Raw genomic sequence first — 17,091 nt, 5'->3', positions numbered from 1 at the left:
GAGGAGGGGCAGAGGCTGATTAGGTCTTGCCAGTTCTCCCCACATCATTTGTGCACATAGTGACCAAAGATAAACAGATCGCAAAGGTCCACCTGACATATAGCAGTCTGCCCTGTGTGCCTGCTTGTAGGCCTAAGATAGTTGGACTGAAGCTAAGTCTACATTATCTGACTTACTGATCAATTTGGTATCTCCCCTGACACAACTGCATCCATTGAAAGGACAGAGAACTTGAAGTGACCTAGGGATATGCCGAGTCTGTCCTACACACTCTGGCTTAGCAGCAGATGAAAGGAATACCCAGATGCAGGTATTTTGCCTGTGAGCGCGGCTAGAGGACTGCACAGCTTAGCACCACTAATGAGGAAGTGTGGCCCCGATAAGCCAGAGACATTTGTATTTATTTTAGTACAGATTTAATGACAAAGGCTTGAAGCAGACACCATTTGTGGGTAATTAACATTGTCTACCCCTCAGTAGGGACAGTTCTGCATGCAGATGATCAAAGGTTGGTTTCCAGACAAATTGGTGAACAAACTTACCTAGGTAAACTCCTTTGCACTCCCTTGTTATCTGCCCTCTGCCATTAGTTCAAGGTAAGAGGATTCAGCTGCCTTCACCAATAATTCTTTCCCAAAGCTTTTGCAAAATGTCCTGGCCTTCCAAGAAGATTTGCGTCTTTCCTATAATTTTTCCCACCACCCTGACTGATCTCCTACAGGAGTTTGCTGTTCATTAGATGGCTGTACCTACTGCATCTCCCAAGATCAAATTAGAACGCCCCTTTCTAAGTAAGCGTGTTCCTCATGTCTCGGCCCCACAACAGGTTTCTGTGCATGTGCCCTAGCACTTTCTCCCGTTTGCCACTCTGACTACAGCAGCAAATATGCTCCATTAAACTATTTTTTTCTAAGCCAAGTTGAAATTGTTGCATGCCTAAATATTATGAGTGAGCAAGTGAAAAGATGGATTTTGACTGATAAGTTTCAGAACAAACAGATCAATTTAGCTTGAATAAATAAAATTGATGATGGAAAAGTCAGTTTGACCGAAGAATATCTTTGTCTCTCACTTTCATATTATGTTTGGCTGTAAAGTGTTCCATTGGCTTTCTCTGGCCAACAATCTACATGTGGTTTCAAATTCACTTTTCATATTCAACTTGGATATTTATACTTATCTATCTTTTCTTTACTCATTCGATAAATCTTGTTGATCTCCTACTCTGTGCCAGGCATTATTCTAGACATTAGGAATAGAGTAATGAACGAGATGGAACATGAACACACCAATAAAGATAGTAATTGGAGAGAGCTGTGAGTGCCACAATAAAAAGTAAAACAGGATAAGGAAATAGAGAGTAATTGGAATGCACACTGAGTAGTTTTCAGCGTGATGCGTTATCAAAGGCCTGAGGTGGCGATAGTTAAGCGCAGGCCTGAATGATTGAAAGAAAATGAGAGCATCAGGACAGGCAGAGGGAGAGACAGCTGTGAGAACGCCAATGAAGGCGCAAGCTTGGTGTGTGGAGGGGGCCTAGGAAAGGCTGTTGTGGCGAGGGGCGAGTCAACGAAAAACAGAGAGGAGAGGTGGCTTTGAAGAGGCCCGGGGCCCAGGCCGTGGAAGACCTTGTAGAGTATGGTAAGAAGTTTTGGGTTTATTTTGATTGAATGGAGAACCATTGGAAAGTATTAAGTATGGGAGAGGTGCAATGATTTCTGTGTCTTACAAAGTCTGGCTGTGGGGGAGGAAAACAGCCTGGAGATAGGAAAGGAACGGCGGGCAGGGAGTCCAGTTAGAAGGCAGAAGATGAGACAGCACGAGATCGTAGCTTGAACTGGAATGGCAGTGGAGGAGATGTTGAGAAAGACAGAGATTCAGGATATGTTCGCAGAGATGAGGAAAAGACGGGATTCAAAGACAGCCTTTAGAGCGAGAACAACATCAGCTGAAATGGTGAATTCTGGGGAGAGAAAAGGCTGTGGACAGAAGGGAGGCAGAAGCCTAGGAATATGTTTTGGACATATTTAGAAATGCTTTATTAGATTGTTGTAACCGAGCGAGCGCGAAATCACCACTGAGACAAAGACTGGGCTAAATTACAGGGTCTTTATTGCCGTCGGCCAAGGAGGACTCGCGTCTCTTTAACTCGTGGCCCTGAAAGGAGGGTGTCAAGACCTTTTATGCCCATAAACCACCTCCTGGGCGGGGTGAGGGCGAGGGGCTTCGGACATTCCGTAAACCACCGCCTGGGAGGGGGTGAGGGTGAGGGGCTTTGGACATTCTGATTGTTACTTAAGTGGTTCACAGATGTCAAGATAAGCGTTAGTTCACACGTTGTCTGGGTAGGGTGGAAATTACAGACCTTAGTTACTTATTCCAAGTCTCAGGGGCCAAGATGGCGTGGGTTTGGACTGCTTGCCTGTTACATTAGGGTTACAGAGAGCAGTTTTAACAGAAAGCTGACGTGTGGTCAAGGTATGCAGTTTATGGGGCAATTACCATGTCACATTCCCCCCCGTTTTACTTACAGGAATTAAATTATTGATTTCTCAGCAGGTTAGTATTGTTTGTTTGTTTTAAGGGCCCATATTGAGACTTTAATATCATTAATTTTACAGAGTCTACCCTAGATTTAATGAGCCTGAGCAGTTGGTTTAGGAGGCAGGGGCCGAACATGAGTCCCAGTGGGAGCAGGGCCAGAGGTCCCACCAGGCCCGTGAGGAGGGAAGTGAGCCAAGGGGACCAGGAAAACATTTTTTTGATACTAACTTTCTGAAGCCTCTTGAATTTGTTTTCTGGTTTTGCGATTTTGTTTGACCAGTGAGAGGCTCTCTCAGATGAGGCCTGACCTATTAGCATAGAAGCAACATTGTTTATTAAGGGCGGCACATAACTCTCCTTGTTTTAAGAATAACAAATTTAGTTTTTGCCTGTTTTGGAGGACTTTTTTAGCCAAAGACTTAACCTGATCAGTGAGTTGGGAAATGGAGTTTTTTAAGTGGCTTAAATTAGTTTTTATGTGCTGAGAGAGAGTTTTAAAATTTTGGTCCCCAGTTATAAGAGCTGGTATTTCAACTGCGGTGGAGCCAGCAATACCTAACTTAACCAGTAGAGGGATGACGATAGGGATTTGCAGCACGGATTAGGGTGGCGAGGATAGTAACCGCCAGGAGCGCACAAGTCTTAGCTTTAGTGAATCGGGGGATGAGTGTTTGATGCTTTATTGTCCTTCTGGTGGGGCAGTCTTGACGTGGGTGTGATGAATCCAGGCCGTTAGTCCGTCCACCTTGAGTGAGGTCGGCGTGGTCAGGATAACTGTGTAGGGTTCTTTTTAACGTGGGTGAGGCTGGAGGGGTGAATTTTTTAACAAGGACAGTCTCCAGGCTAGAAGGGGTGTGTTGGCTGCTCTGCGAGGTCCAATGGGGTGGGACGGGTGTCCTTAATGAGCTGGTGTATCTGGGATTGTACAGACTGGAGTGCCTGTAAGGACTTAAGGGGTGTATAGGTAGACTTCAGCATGCACGGTCTCCGTGGGTCTGGGGAGTAAGGGAGGGGGCCTACAGAACATGATTTCAAAAGGGGAGAAACCTTTTTGATAGGGTGTGCATCAGACACGGAGGAGGACAAAAGGAAGCAGGCTGACCCAGTTTTCACCGGTTTTTAGGATAAAATTTGTCAGGGTCTTTTTTAGGGTCCGGTTTATTCCTTTGACCTGTCCTGAACTCTGGGGATGATAGGCACAATGCAATTTCCAGGATATACCCAAGGCCTTGGCTAGGCCCTGAGAAATTTGTGCAGTAAAGGTGGGCCCATTGTCCGACCCCAGCGTTAGAGGGAGGCTGAACCGAGGAACAAGGTTTTGTAATAGTTTTTTGTGAACACCAAAGCAGTCTTGGACTTAGTGGGGAAGGCTTTGACCCATCCAGAGAATGTATCTATAAACACAAGGAAGCATTTACAGCCATTTACTGAGGGTTTTATCTTAGTGAAATTTACTTCCTAGTGTTCCCCAGGGCTAGCCCCTCTGAGTTTTACCTGGCGAGACCTGTTTTCTCCCGGATTTACTCGGGCACGTACATCACACCAAGTAGTGATTTCCTTGATAAGTTCATGTAAATGGGGAATGTAGTACTTGGCTTTTAGCAGTTTAGTTAGTTTGGTCTGTCCTAAGTGAGTGGCCTGGTGTGTGCTCTTAACTAGGGCCCATCCTAGAGCCTCGGGGACCACAATTTTTTGGCAGTATCCACTCTCCTGTGGCGTCCTGTGTGGCACTCTGTTTTTTTGCAAAGTTTTTTTTACCTGAGGAGTACGTGGGAGTATGGGGCAGAACTGGGGCGGGCAGGGTTACAAGGAGGGTCAGTGGTTTCACTGGCCCCGTGGCTGCCTGCCTGGTTTACAAGTCAGCAGCCCTGTTTCCCCTTGCCTCTGGTGAATCCCCGTTTTGGTGTCCCTTGTAATGGACTAGTGCCACAGTTTTAGGCTTCTATGTAGCCTCCAGCAGGGCTAGAATTTCCTCATTTTTAATAGCTTTTCCTTCTGAGGTAAGTAGTCCTCTTTGTGTATTGCTCCATGTACAAGAGCTGTAGTGAAAGCATAACAGCTGTCGGTATAAATAGTGACAGTCTTTCTCTTGGCCCAGTTTAAGGCTTTTATCAGAGCTATAAGTTCAGCCTTTTGGGCTGAAGTCCCCTGAGGAAGGGCCTGGGCCCAGATGACCTGCTTTAGGGTGACTACGGCTGCCCCCGCATACCTGACTCTGTTGACTGTAAAAGTGCTGCCATCAGTATACGGTACCTTTTCTGGGTTCCAGAAGGGGATGTGGGTGAGGTCCGGTTGAGCGGTTTGGATGACATTTATTATTTGTTGACAGTTATGTATGGGATTTTCTGGCTCACTATTAGGCAGCAGTGTGGCCAGATTCAGGACTGTGGTCTTCAGGAACTTGATGCGGGGCTGGTTCAAGAGTAAAGCCCAATACTGTACGTACTATGTGGGCATTAAACAGTTACCTTCCTGGAGCCCCGTGGAGTAGTGATTTTACTGCTTGGGGTGCCACTAGGTTTAATTCCTGCCCCAGAGTTAGTGTGTCCGCCTCCTTTACCAATAGGGCTGTTGCTAACAGTTGGACTACAACCGGGTACGGTGTTTTGCCAGACCTGGGGGATTGGTCTTGGCCCACACTCCGGGCATACTCTCCTGGAATTGGTGGAGGAGGTCTGACTTGATGCCTGATTTGTCTCCGGTGATAAAGCTTTCTGCAAGAGATACTCATCTGACAGAGCACAAGTGATGAGGATTTGCTCAGGTGATTTTGATACGGAGGGCAAAAGGGGGATAGAGAGGCAGGCCTGATTTTTACAGGAGGTGGTTGCTTGAAGTTTGTGAAGTAGGTCCCGCCCTAATAGCGGGTAAGGGCATTCTGGAAGAACTAAGAAAGAATGGGTAATTGTGCCATTTTTAAAGTTAACAGCTTGATTTGTGGCCCCCTGGATGACTGTTTTTCTACTGGATAGTGGTCCCAGAGGCTAAGGACTGAGTGGGCCCCCCTGCTGTCCACTAAAAAAACTGATAGGTTTGCCCCCAATTTTTAAAGTAACCCTGGGCTCCTGGGGGCTTAACAAATAAGAGCCCTGGCCCCGTCAATCCCGACCTTCTAAATTGAGGATAGCCCTCAGTGGCTTTTCTTGAGCAGTTACTCGTCTTTTTCTTTCAGGGCACTTATTTCTTAATGTCCCTCTTCCTTACAGTACGTACATTGGTTTCTTCCTAACAGGGGCCAGGGACCCCGGGGGCCCTTTTGCAAGGCCCCCTGCCCTTGTGGAATGACTCGTGTCTCCTGAAGGGCTATCACAAAAATGCCTTAGTAACATTTTTGTTTTGTATGGCTCCAGGAGTATCCCTGTTATTAAAAACCTTCTGGGCAATTTCCAGCAATTGGGTTAAATTTGTTCCCTGGAATTTATCTAGTTTTTGTAATTTTTTTCCTGATATCTGGGGTTGACTGGGAGATAAAGGCTAAGTTAAAATGGCCTGTTGATTTTCCGGGGCCTCAGGGTCTGGGAGTAAGGTATGGTACGCCTCTTGCAGACATTCCAGGAAAGCAGCCGGCAACTCCTGCGGCCCCTGAGTCACTGTTCTTACCTTGGAGAGGTTGATGGGCTACTTAGCCACCCCCTTAACCCCTGCTAAAAGATACCAGTGAAAAGTGTTCAGAGCCTGGTGAACCCTGAGGTGTTGGGGTCCCATTGGGGTTGGGTAGAGGGAAAAACCTTTTTAATTTGGTTCCGTTTTTTTTTTGCTGTTTCTCCCCCTGGACTTATGATGGCTTTTAGGGCTTTCTATTTAATTCTGCCTCTTTCCTCTGTGGTGAAAAGAATTAGTAATAATTGTTGGCAGTTGTCCCAAGTGTGGCAATGAGTCTGGAGTACAGATTTCAAGAGCCCTGTCAAAGCCTGGGGCTTCTCAGAGAACTGGGGATGTTGAGCCTTTTGACAGAACTTACTCCATTTCAAAACCCCACCGCAGCCTCAAGTTCCCCAGCCTCCCAGCCCGACCCCTTCTTGGGGAACTTTCCATCTCAGCAGGTCTCTAACCCTCCCCCTCTCACCATCTCAGCAGTTCTCCTGCACGACCCCCTCCCCAGAACTATCTTAGCAGTTCCCCAGCTCCTCCCCTCCTGCACAGCCCCTCACACCGGATGCGTCTGCCGGCTTGCAGGCCATAAAAATCCCTTTTGCCATGCCATGGGTGCTGCTCCGCAATTTTGGGTGCAGCCTGGCAGCTTTCCCCCTGCTCTTAATAAAGCTTGTTTCGGCACCTGGTATTTCAGCCCTTTCTTTAATTTTTATTACCTTCCAGTTATATAAGTCACTTGGCGAGAAGGGGATGTGAACAAAGAATGGGCGACCCCGATTGTCTTCTCCTGTTGAGGGCGCCTCTCGGAGAGGAAGGACCGCTGGTGGGCGTGGGGCCCGGCTGCGGGTGTGCAGGGGGGATGAGGTTTAGTTACTGGTGCTGTCCAGGGGGGTGCTGAGGCCCTGGTTTAGAGGGCCTTGAGTCAGGTGGAGGTAATTCCTGATCCTCCAACAGGAAGGGAAGTACGGCTGACACAGAAGGGGCTCCTTTAGGGCCTGCCAGCATAACTTGTAGCCTAGCTTGTTTTATGCAGTGTTTAAGCCATGAAGGGGTGGAGCTGTGAACTAAGCCTTGCCACTGGTTAATGTATGGAAACTGATCTGGGTGCCCAGGGGACCTGTCACCACATTTCCATGCAGTCTGGGTTACCTTGGGATTATATGTCCCGGTGTCTGGCCACCCCACCCCAAACAATAGCCACTCCAATTTACACAGGGTGCGGAGATTTTTTGGGGTTTTACCCCATCTTGGCCTGAAAATCCAGCCTTGAAATTGGCCATCATGCACTGGAGGCGGGTGCAGGGCTGGGAACCAGATGATCCCACTGGTTTTTTTTGTTTTTTTTTTTTAACCTACCAGTTGTTACCCGGACCCGTTTGCTTTTATAGAACTCTCAGTTTTGGAAAGCGCTGTACTTGTGCCTTGCCCTTTCCAGCACCGCTTTTAAGCATGCCTCTGTAGCAAGCTCTTGTAAGGAGGGGGCAACAAGCTTGATAGGCCTATACCTGGCGTGAGGCAGGGAGCCGGGCGGAAGCGGCCAGGGGTGTGGTCGATGTCACCTGTGTGGGACCACAGCCATGAATGGTAAGCTTTTAGGAGATAAAAACTGCTGTGGTAGGATCTTCCCTTAGATGTGCCCTGGAGTCCAAGGACTTAGGGAAGTTTGGAAAGTGACAAAACAAATGAACAAATGGGCCAGCAAATTAACCAGGTGCGAATTTGGAATTCACGGCTTAAAGAGATCACAAAACCTTTTCCAGTCAGTATCAACTGGTTGGTGGCAGTCAGCCTCCCAACACCGAGGGTGATGCCAAAAGCCAGAGATGAGGTGAGGATAGGAGCAGGACCCATAATACTACTTAACTACTTTCTGACAGAATACACAGTGGTCTCTCTTTTTTCACTTTAGGCAGAAAAGGAGTCCTTGCTTGTCTTTCCTAGAATCTAACTTTTAAGATTCCAGAAAAAGCTACAACTGAGTCACAGGGGGCAGAATTGCCTCCTGGACATTTAAAGGAGAAAAGGAGGGGCCTAATGGTGAAAGAAGAAGAGGAAAAGGAAGGAGAATAAAGTTATTTCTAGGGGCATAAAATCAGTGAAAGTCCCCTGCAACCAATGCGTATTTAACCAATTGAGAACATCCTCTGGCCCTAGTGAGGCAGGCCTAAGCCACCGCAGATTAGTTAATAAGCACCTCAGAAAACTAGAGAATCTACAATAAAGATGGGACCACATGAAAGGTAGACAGACACAGGGTTGGTGTCCCCGGGGGAGACCAATCTGATGCCTGCCTGGCCACGTCCCCGAAGGGATATTTCAGAGCATCTTGGCTAAGTTGTACCCGTATAAACCCCAGGCCTGGTCACCGCAGAGGTGAATCGGCATTATGCCCTATGACGTCCCCGTGGAACCCCGGGTGAAGGACCACACAGGTCCCGTAGCCCGCCGGCCGTGGGACCACACATACATGCACTCACTCTCTCACCCACACCGGGGTAACAGAACACAACTGAAAACTGAATTACCCGAGCCTCCAGTGACGTCTCATGGTAGGCTTGCCTAGTCAGAGATTAACAACCATGTCCAGTCTCCTGACCTAGGCTCCTGACAGACCAGCCCCCCGCCCCCACTGATTTCCAGTCTGAAAGGAGGGTGTCAAGACCTTTTATGCCTGTAAACCACCTCCTGGGCGGGGGTGAGGGTGAGGGGCTTCAGACATTCCAAGGGCCAGGGGACTTTGGACATTCCGATTGTTACTTAAGTGGTTCACAGAAGTCAAGATAAGCATTAGTTTACACATTGTCTGGGTAGGGTGGAAGTTACAGACCTTAGTTACTTATTACAAGTAGCAGGGGCCAAGATGGTGTGGGTTTGACTGCTTGTCTGTCACATTAGGGTTACAGAGAGCAGTTTTAATGGAAAGCCGAGGTATGGTCGAGGTATGCAGTTTATGGAGTAGTTACCATGTCACAGGTGTCACAGTAGAGATGTCAAGTAGATAATCTGGAGTTTGGATGCAGTTCAGGCTGAATATTTTTGGAGGCATGACATTTGATAAAGCCATAAGGTTTAATAAGATCATCTATGAAGAAAAGAGGGCTGAGAACCAAGCCCTGAGACCACCAATGTTCAGAGGTCAGCAAGAGAACAGAGATCATCAAAGGATACTGAGAAGGAGAAACCAGGCAGGGATGAGGAAACCAAGTGTCTAAGAACCCAAGTGAAGAAAGCCTATAATTCTAAACCTTCTACTGCTTCCTACTTACTTCTAATTTCTACCTTTTATCTGTGAACAATCCTGTGAGCAGTGCCTGCACTATTTCAGCCCCACAACCCGCCACACCCAGACCTACTGAAAAGATATTTACTGTGATTAAGTCTTTGGACCATGGCCCAACATCCTCCTAGCCACCTATGTGGTTGATTTTTCTTTCTCCTGCCCAGGGAAAGGTCAGCCAAATACAAGTCCTCTGCATAATGTGAAACAGGTCTTCATTTGACCCAGCATTGATTTCTCTGTACTAAGAAAATGTGCACTTAATAGGTATACTCTCTCAGACAAAAGATGGGATCCAGAGAACATTCTTATAGCTGCGTACCAAAAAGCATTTCCCCTTCCCTTGCAGACTCTACATTTCTCTTGGTACCAAGAGGGTTTTGCCTTATTTGACTACACACACACACACACACACACACACACACACACACACTCACTCAGGTCAGAAATTAAAAACTTTGAGCAGCTCAGGAATTAGCTTTAGGAGTGGAAGTACCAAATGCTACCACCATCCAGCTCTTGCTAAGCCTTGGGCATTGTAGCTAATCAGTAACATTGAAAGACTCCTTTTATGGAGGCTTCCCCATCATCAATGAACTCATTTTACATAAATATTTAGCCAGGCAATAAACTGGACAGCCTGTATTACTCAACATCAGCCTCAAAAGACCCTCCCAATTTTATATACACAGCATCTTGGTAGAGCAATACATTTTACACGCATGACATGGTTAGTGATAAATACACCAGGGTAGGTCAAACCCTGTTTCGTTCTCTGCTTTTAACTGTCTTGGGCTTTGTGTGTTTCTTTAATCAGTTGGATGATTTAGATAAACAACATGTATTAGTCTTTGTAAGTATAACATGCCCTGAACTTTTTCCAGATATTCATTCCCATTCATCATCATAATAATTGCTCCCCCTTGGCCATCGTTAAGATTGGAAATGTCCTTGAACCATTTAATGATATTCCACAAAACTGGACAGACTTTTCATGCCTTGATGAATTGCGATCACTCAGCTTAGACCAATGAAATTGGATATCCTTTAATATGCCTGATGACTTTAAGGAGTTTAGGGAAAGCAGTGTTCCAGAATCAAAATGGCTTCACAGAATAACCATTCATTTGGGGAAAGGCATATGACTTATGTAAAAATTGATGAATGAGTTAGATTTAATCTAATAGCTAACTGCAATGGGTATTAATTATTTGTTCATATTGCTAAACATGGTTTTATCTACAAGTGACTGTTTATTAAAGCACTCATTAGAATCCTTAATGAAGATATCAGCTGATTTTTCTGAAGCTCAAATTAGAATGCTGAAGGAAGATTCCTCCAAGTAAACTGACTTTTAACTGTTCACAGCACAGATGATGAGAAAAAAAATGAAAAACTTAAAAACAAGGCTGGACCAGGATGTGTTTCAGATGCCCTGGAGCTCAGAAAAACGATTTGGCTCTATTTTATGGCGTACTGCATCTCCAAATGGCCACTGTGGGGATGATGTGACCCCCACCAAAGGTCTGCAATACATAAGCAAGCAGACTTGACAATTTGTGCCATAAATATCTTTAATATTTTCACAAATATTTTGATTCCATGGGCTCTGAAACCATTGACATTGCCATGGTGTAAAGCTGCCTATTATATTGGCATATTTCAATCATCTTTAAGTTTTTTCATAAACCATGGTCTGAGACCACAGGGTTAAGAACAGAAACCCCCAGGTGTATAGTAGAGAGCACTGTTCTTGGAGTCAAAAGACCAGCATTCAAGCCCTGGTGCTATCATAGTCAATTTAATTAAATTACTCACAGAAGCATCAGTTTCCTCCATTATTCATCTATTATTAATTGAGCATCTATAATTTTCTGGGCAGTATTCTTGAAATAGAGGAGAGAACAAAGGAGAATACAGGGATTACAATCCACTCTTCATCTTGTGTAATATAACTCCCTTCCTTCCAGAATTGTTGTATGGGTCAAATGAGACATCAAAAATAAAAGCACTTTATAAAGTGCTTTGGGGATATTTATTACTAACTCCTGGGAGCCATGAGTTGAGGGCTGCTCAAAGGAATATCTCAGAATTCTGTCCTGCCACAGCCAGAGCAATCTTCTGCATTTTGGAGCGAACCCTGGGGTAGGCACAAATGCCTAACCCTAACCCTAATTAAGGTAAAATGAGATCATTACAGTAGACCCTAATCCACTATGACTGATGTCCTTATTAGAAAAGGCAATTAGGACAGAATTCACCGCAGTGTAGCCATCTAGTACTAGGCTTTCTTCCTGGGAGGTTTTTTGATAAGTACTTTAATATCAGTACTTGTTATAGGTATATTTAGATATTCTAGTCCTTTTTAAGTCAGTTTTGGTAGTTCGTGTTTTTCCTAAGAATTTGTCAATTTCATCTAAGTTGTCTGGTTTGTTGGTGTACAGTTATTCATGGCAGTTCCTTTATCTTCTTTTCATTTCTGTATGATCAATATCATCCCCACTCCTACTTCTGATTTTAGACATGTGGGTCTTCTCTCTTTATTCTTCGTCACTCTAGCTGACAGTTTGTCAATTTTGTTAATCTTTTTGACAAACCAACTTTTGGGTTCATTTTCTCTTTTGTTTTTCTATTCTTTATTTAATTAATTCCCTCTCTAATCTTTATTATTTCCCTCTACTTGCTTTGGGCTTAGTTTGCTCTTCTTTCTCCATTGTCTTAAGGTAGAATGTTTGGTTGTTGATGTGGGATCTTTCTTCTTTTTTAGTGTAGGCATTTAAACTTCTCCGTAAGCACTGCTTTCACGGCACTCCCTAAGTTCTGGTATGTTGTGTCGTTGTTTTCATTCATCTCAAAATATTTTCTTATTTTCCTCTGCTTTTATCTTAGATGTATTGGTTATTTAGTAGTGTGCTGTTAAATGTTCACATTTGTGAATTTCCCAAATCTCTGTTACTAATTTTTCATTTTATTCTATTATGATCAGAGGACATATATTGTATGATTTCAGTCCTTTTAAATTTATTGAAGTTTGTCATGTGGCCTAACACACAGTCTATTCTGGTGAATGTTCCACGTGCACTTGAGAAGAATGTTTATTTTGTTGTTGTTGGGTAGAGCATTCTATGGATGTCTATTAGGTCTGCTTTGTGTGCAAGTCCTGTCTTTCCTTGTTGATCTTAGGCCTCATTATTCTATCCGATGTTGAAGTGGAATATTTAAGTCTCTGATTATTACTGTTGAATTGTCTGTTTTGCCCCTCAGTCATGTTAGTCATGTATTTTGGGATTCTGCTGTTAGGTGCACATATGTTTATAATATTTATACATTTCTAATATATTGATCCTTTCATCATCGTATTGTATACCCTTTTTATCTCTAGTAATATATGTTGTTTTAAAATCTATTTTGTCTGATATTAGTTTAGCCATTACAACTTTCATGTGATTACAGTTTGTCTGATATATCGTCTTCCATCTTTTTACATTCAACTAACATATATTTGAATTTAAAGTATATCTTCTGTAGAGACCATATAATTGCATCTTGTTTTTCAGTCTCATCTGAGACCCTCTCAGCTCTTGACTGCATTGTTTAATACACTCACATCTGTGATGATTAATTTGATGTGTCAACCTGGAGGGTGTTTTAATATGAAATTAGCATTTAAATCAGTGAACACTGAATAAAGCAGATTGACCTATTCTATGGGTACCTCATTCAATGAATGGACAGCCTGAATGAATAAAAAGACTGCCCTCCCTGAAAAAAAGAGAATTCTCCAGAAGGTTGACTTCAGGCGTCATCAGCACTATCGGCTTTCCTGGGTCTCTGTCTGCTGATCTTCAGACTAGAATTGTATCATGGGCTTTCCTGAGTCTCAAGGCTGCTGGCTCACACTACAAATTTTTACTTGCTAGCCTTTATATTGACTTGAGCCAAATCCTTATATGTGTATATATATATAACTTATTTTATAAAACCATATAATGTCATATATATGTACACACACATAATTTTATATGTAGCACATACATGCTAATGGTTCTTTTTTCTGGAGAACTCTAATAGAAAATCTGATGTTATTACTGATATAGTTGGATTCATTCTGCCATTTAATTGTTTTCTGCATGTCTCATGTCTCTTTTGTCCCTCTATTCCTACTTTGCTGCTTTATTTTGCATTTTCAGTATCTCTAGTGGAACATTTTAATTCCTTTAATGGTTTTTTATAGCTTCTTTCAGTTTGTTTTTTCTCAGTGGTTGCTCTAGGGCTTACCATATACATTAAACTCATCACAATTTACTTCAGATTCATACTAACTCAAGTCCATCAAGAAACAGAAATGCTACTCCTACAGAGCTCTATTAACCGTTCTTCCTTTCTGTGCCTTCATTGTCATGTCTATTACACCTGTAGATGCCACAAACCTAAACGATGTATTCATCGTTATAATTATTACTTAACGGAACTTTTGTCTATTAAAGAAAGTGAGATCACAAAGAACAGTAAGTATATATGTAGCATTTGATACAGGTACTTTCTTACTTACCATTTCTGGTTACCTTTATTTGTTCCCATGTGTTCAAGTTACCATCTAGCATCATTTCCTCACTCCAGCACGATGCTGCTTCCACCCATCTCCTTTACGTGGCTGTCGTCAAGTATACTGCATTTCCCTCTGTTATAGCTCCAACAATACAATAACATGTAGTCTTTTATACACTTGTTTAATAAAATCGGTTAAGAGAAGAAAGAAAAATATATATATGCTATTTTTTGTATTTGTAATTATCAGGCCTCTTTGGTTTTTCATTATGGACTCCATTTCCATCTGGGTTTACTTGCTTTCAGTCTAAACATTTCCTTTAGTATTTTTGGTAAGGCAGGTCTGATAGAAAATTCTTTGATTTTTTTTTTCTGGAAATGTCTTGATTTTTTTCTTCATTTTTGAAAGACAGTCTTTTAGAATATAAGATTCTTGGTTGATTGTTGTTGTTTATGTCAACACTTTGAATAGGTTAGTCCGCTGCCTTCTGACTGCCATGATTTCTTATAAACAGTTGTTCATTTCGTTGTGGTTCCCTTATAAATGACATTTTTCTCTTGCTGCTTTCAAAATTTTCTCCTTGTCTTTGAATTTTAGCATTTTTTCTATGATGTGTCAAACAGACAATAATGGATCTCTTTATGTTTCCCACTTGGAGTTTATTGAGTTTCCTGTCTGTTTTCCAGCAAATTTGGGAAGTTATCAGCTGCTGTTTTTTCAAATACTTCTTACTCTCCTTTATCTTTCTTTCTTCTGCTAGCACCTTCCATTATGCATGTGACCGCTTATTTACAGGCTGTTCCACGTTCCTCAAGGCTCTTTTTTCTTCATTTTATTTTCTCATTGTTCTCCAGATTGTATAATCTCTATCAATCTGTCAAATTTGCTTATTCTTTAGTCTGCCAATAAAAAAATCTCCTATGGAGCCCCTTTAATAAATTTTTTTTAGTTCAGTTGTACTTTTTGGCCCAAGAATTTCCATTTGGTTCTATTTTATGTCTATCTCTTTATTGATATTCTTTGTTTGATGAGATATTGTCTTCATACTGTACTTCTTTAAGCATTTTAAAAAATTTCTTGAGCATATTTATAATGGCTACTTTAAAGTCTTTATTAAATCTGATATTTGGTCCCTCTCTGAGGCAGTTTCTGTTGATGACTTCGTGTGTGTGTGCGTGTGTGTGTGTGTGTGTGTGTGTGAGAGAGAGACAGAGAGGTCACTGTTCCTGTTTCTTTGCTGTCTTATAATTTTTTTTAAGTGGCCATTTTAGGTAATATTTTCTAGCAACTCTGGTTACTAGCTCCTCTCTTCCCCGTCTCGGTCTTGTTTTTCTTGCTGTTTCCTTGCTCGTTTGTTTTGCGACTTGGCTGGGCTATTTTGATAAAGTCTGTTTCTCTCGTGGTGTAAAGCCTTGGCTGTCACTTGTCATAGGATGCCGAGTCACCCTGGAATTAAAGTAATTTTAGCAGTTTTCTTTGATTGTCTCTTCCCCCTGATCTCTCTATTAAACTGTCTGTTCTTTTGATATTATACCCAGCAATTAGGCTCCACTAATCACCAATAATTGTTCTACTGTTTTGGAAAATGACCCGTGACATAAGTTGCTCAGCAGTATAATCCAATTAGATTGGACCTGGTAGTTTTTTGTTTGCTTGTTTTTGTTTTTTATGGAGTCTCACTCTGTCACCCAGGCTGGTGCAGTGGTGGAATCTCCACTCACTTCAACCTTTGCCTCCCAGGTTAAAGCAGTTTTCTGCCTCAGCCTCCCGAGTACCTGGAATTACAGGTGCCCACCACCATGCCCAGCTAATTTTTGTATGTTTAGTAGAGACTGCTTTCACTATCTTGGCCACGCTGGTCTTGAACTCCTGACCTTATGAGCCACCCTCTTCAGCCTCCAAAGTGCTTGGATCACAGGTATGAGCCAACTTGCCTGGCCCAGGCTGGGGTAGTTTTTAAGGATAGTTTTAATGTTTGTTCTGATGCCAAAGGGCTCTTTGTAGATTCCTCTTTTTTGCTTTCTTCTGATGAACTAGCTAGCATATATATTCTTTAGCTTGTTCTTGACCCTGCGAGCACCCTTATGCTTGCACTTCTCCACATTCTGTTTTACATAAATTCAGTTTCTTTGGAAAGAGCATCAGTGCTCCTTTCTTACAGACTGCCTCTCTCTCCCTCAGCAGGCTCTCGAAGCCATCATTCTGGGTGCTGGGCAGAGCGGTAGCCTCTCATCTTCTTTGTTTGCCTGTCCCAGAATGAAACCTCTGACCTATACATGATTTGGGGGGCAAGGGTGATTGGGACCCCAGTTTTCTTGGGAAAAGAAACTTGTTGCCAGGGGTAGAGTCTCTATCTACGGATAAATGATGGCTAGAAGAAAGTAGCCTCCAATGTCTCAGATGCGCACACCAGGATCCAGCCTCTTCAACTTGGAGTTGGAGAGGATGAGAAATGCCGGCAGCCTGCTCCTCCTGGTGAGATACGGTAGGACTTGGTTGGGAGCTGAAAGGAGAGGCGGTTCTAGTCTTCTTGGCCACACTCAACCAGAGTGAACCTTCTATAAATACGTGCTGGAATTTGGGTGGTAGAGACTGGGTCATGGCCCAAATGCCACAAATTAGCTGTTTTTAGCCAGTATCAGTAAAAACATAATTTGTTATATGCTCTTAGAACATTTCCAAAGACTTTAAGTGGTTGTCTTCTTCCGTCTTTTTCACTATCTTTGCTTGTTTCCCTGGGGAGTGGGAATCTGTGGCGCTTCTCATGCTGTCATCCCAGAAGTAGAATACCCTCAAACTATCTTCTAAAAGTTTGTTTTGGCCAGACACAGTGGCTCACACCTATAATCCTAGCACTTTGGGAGGCCAAGGCGGGAGGATTGCTTGAGCTTAGGAAATTAAGACCATCCTGGGCAACATGGCAACAGTGACCTCTCTCTCTCTCTCTGTCTCTCTCTCTCTCTCTCTCACACACACACACACACACACACACACACGCACGCACACACATGCACACACACACACACAAAGTCATCAACAGAAATTGCCTCAGAGAGGGACCAACTATCAGTCTCAACATGCCAAATATCTGTCTCTACAAAATATAAAAAGTGATCTGGGTGTGGTG

Source organism: Aotus nancymaae, unplaced genomic scaffold, assembly GCF_030222135.1.
Source record: "Aotus nancymaae isolate 86718 unplaced genomic scaffold, 86718_ANA_hifiasm-v0.15.2.pri h1tg000001l, whole genome shotgun sequence".
Lineage (NCBI taxonomy): Eukaryota > Metazoa > Chordata > Mammalia > Primates > Aotidae > Aotus > Aotus nancymaae.
The sequence above is the reverse complement of the archived record's forward strand: the minus strand, read 5'-3'. Positions refer to the sequence as shown.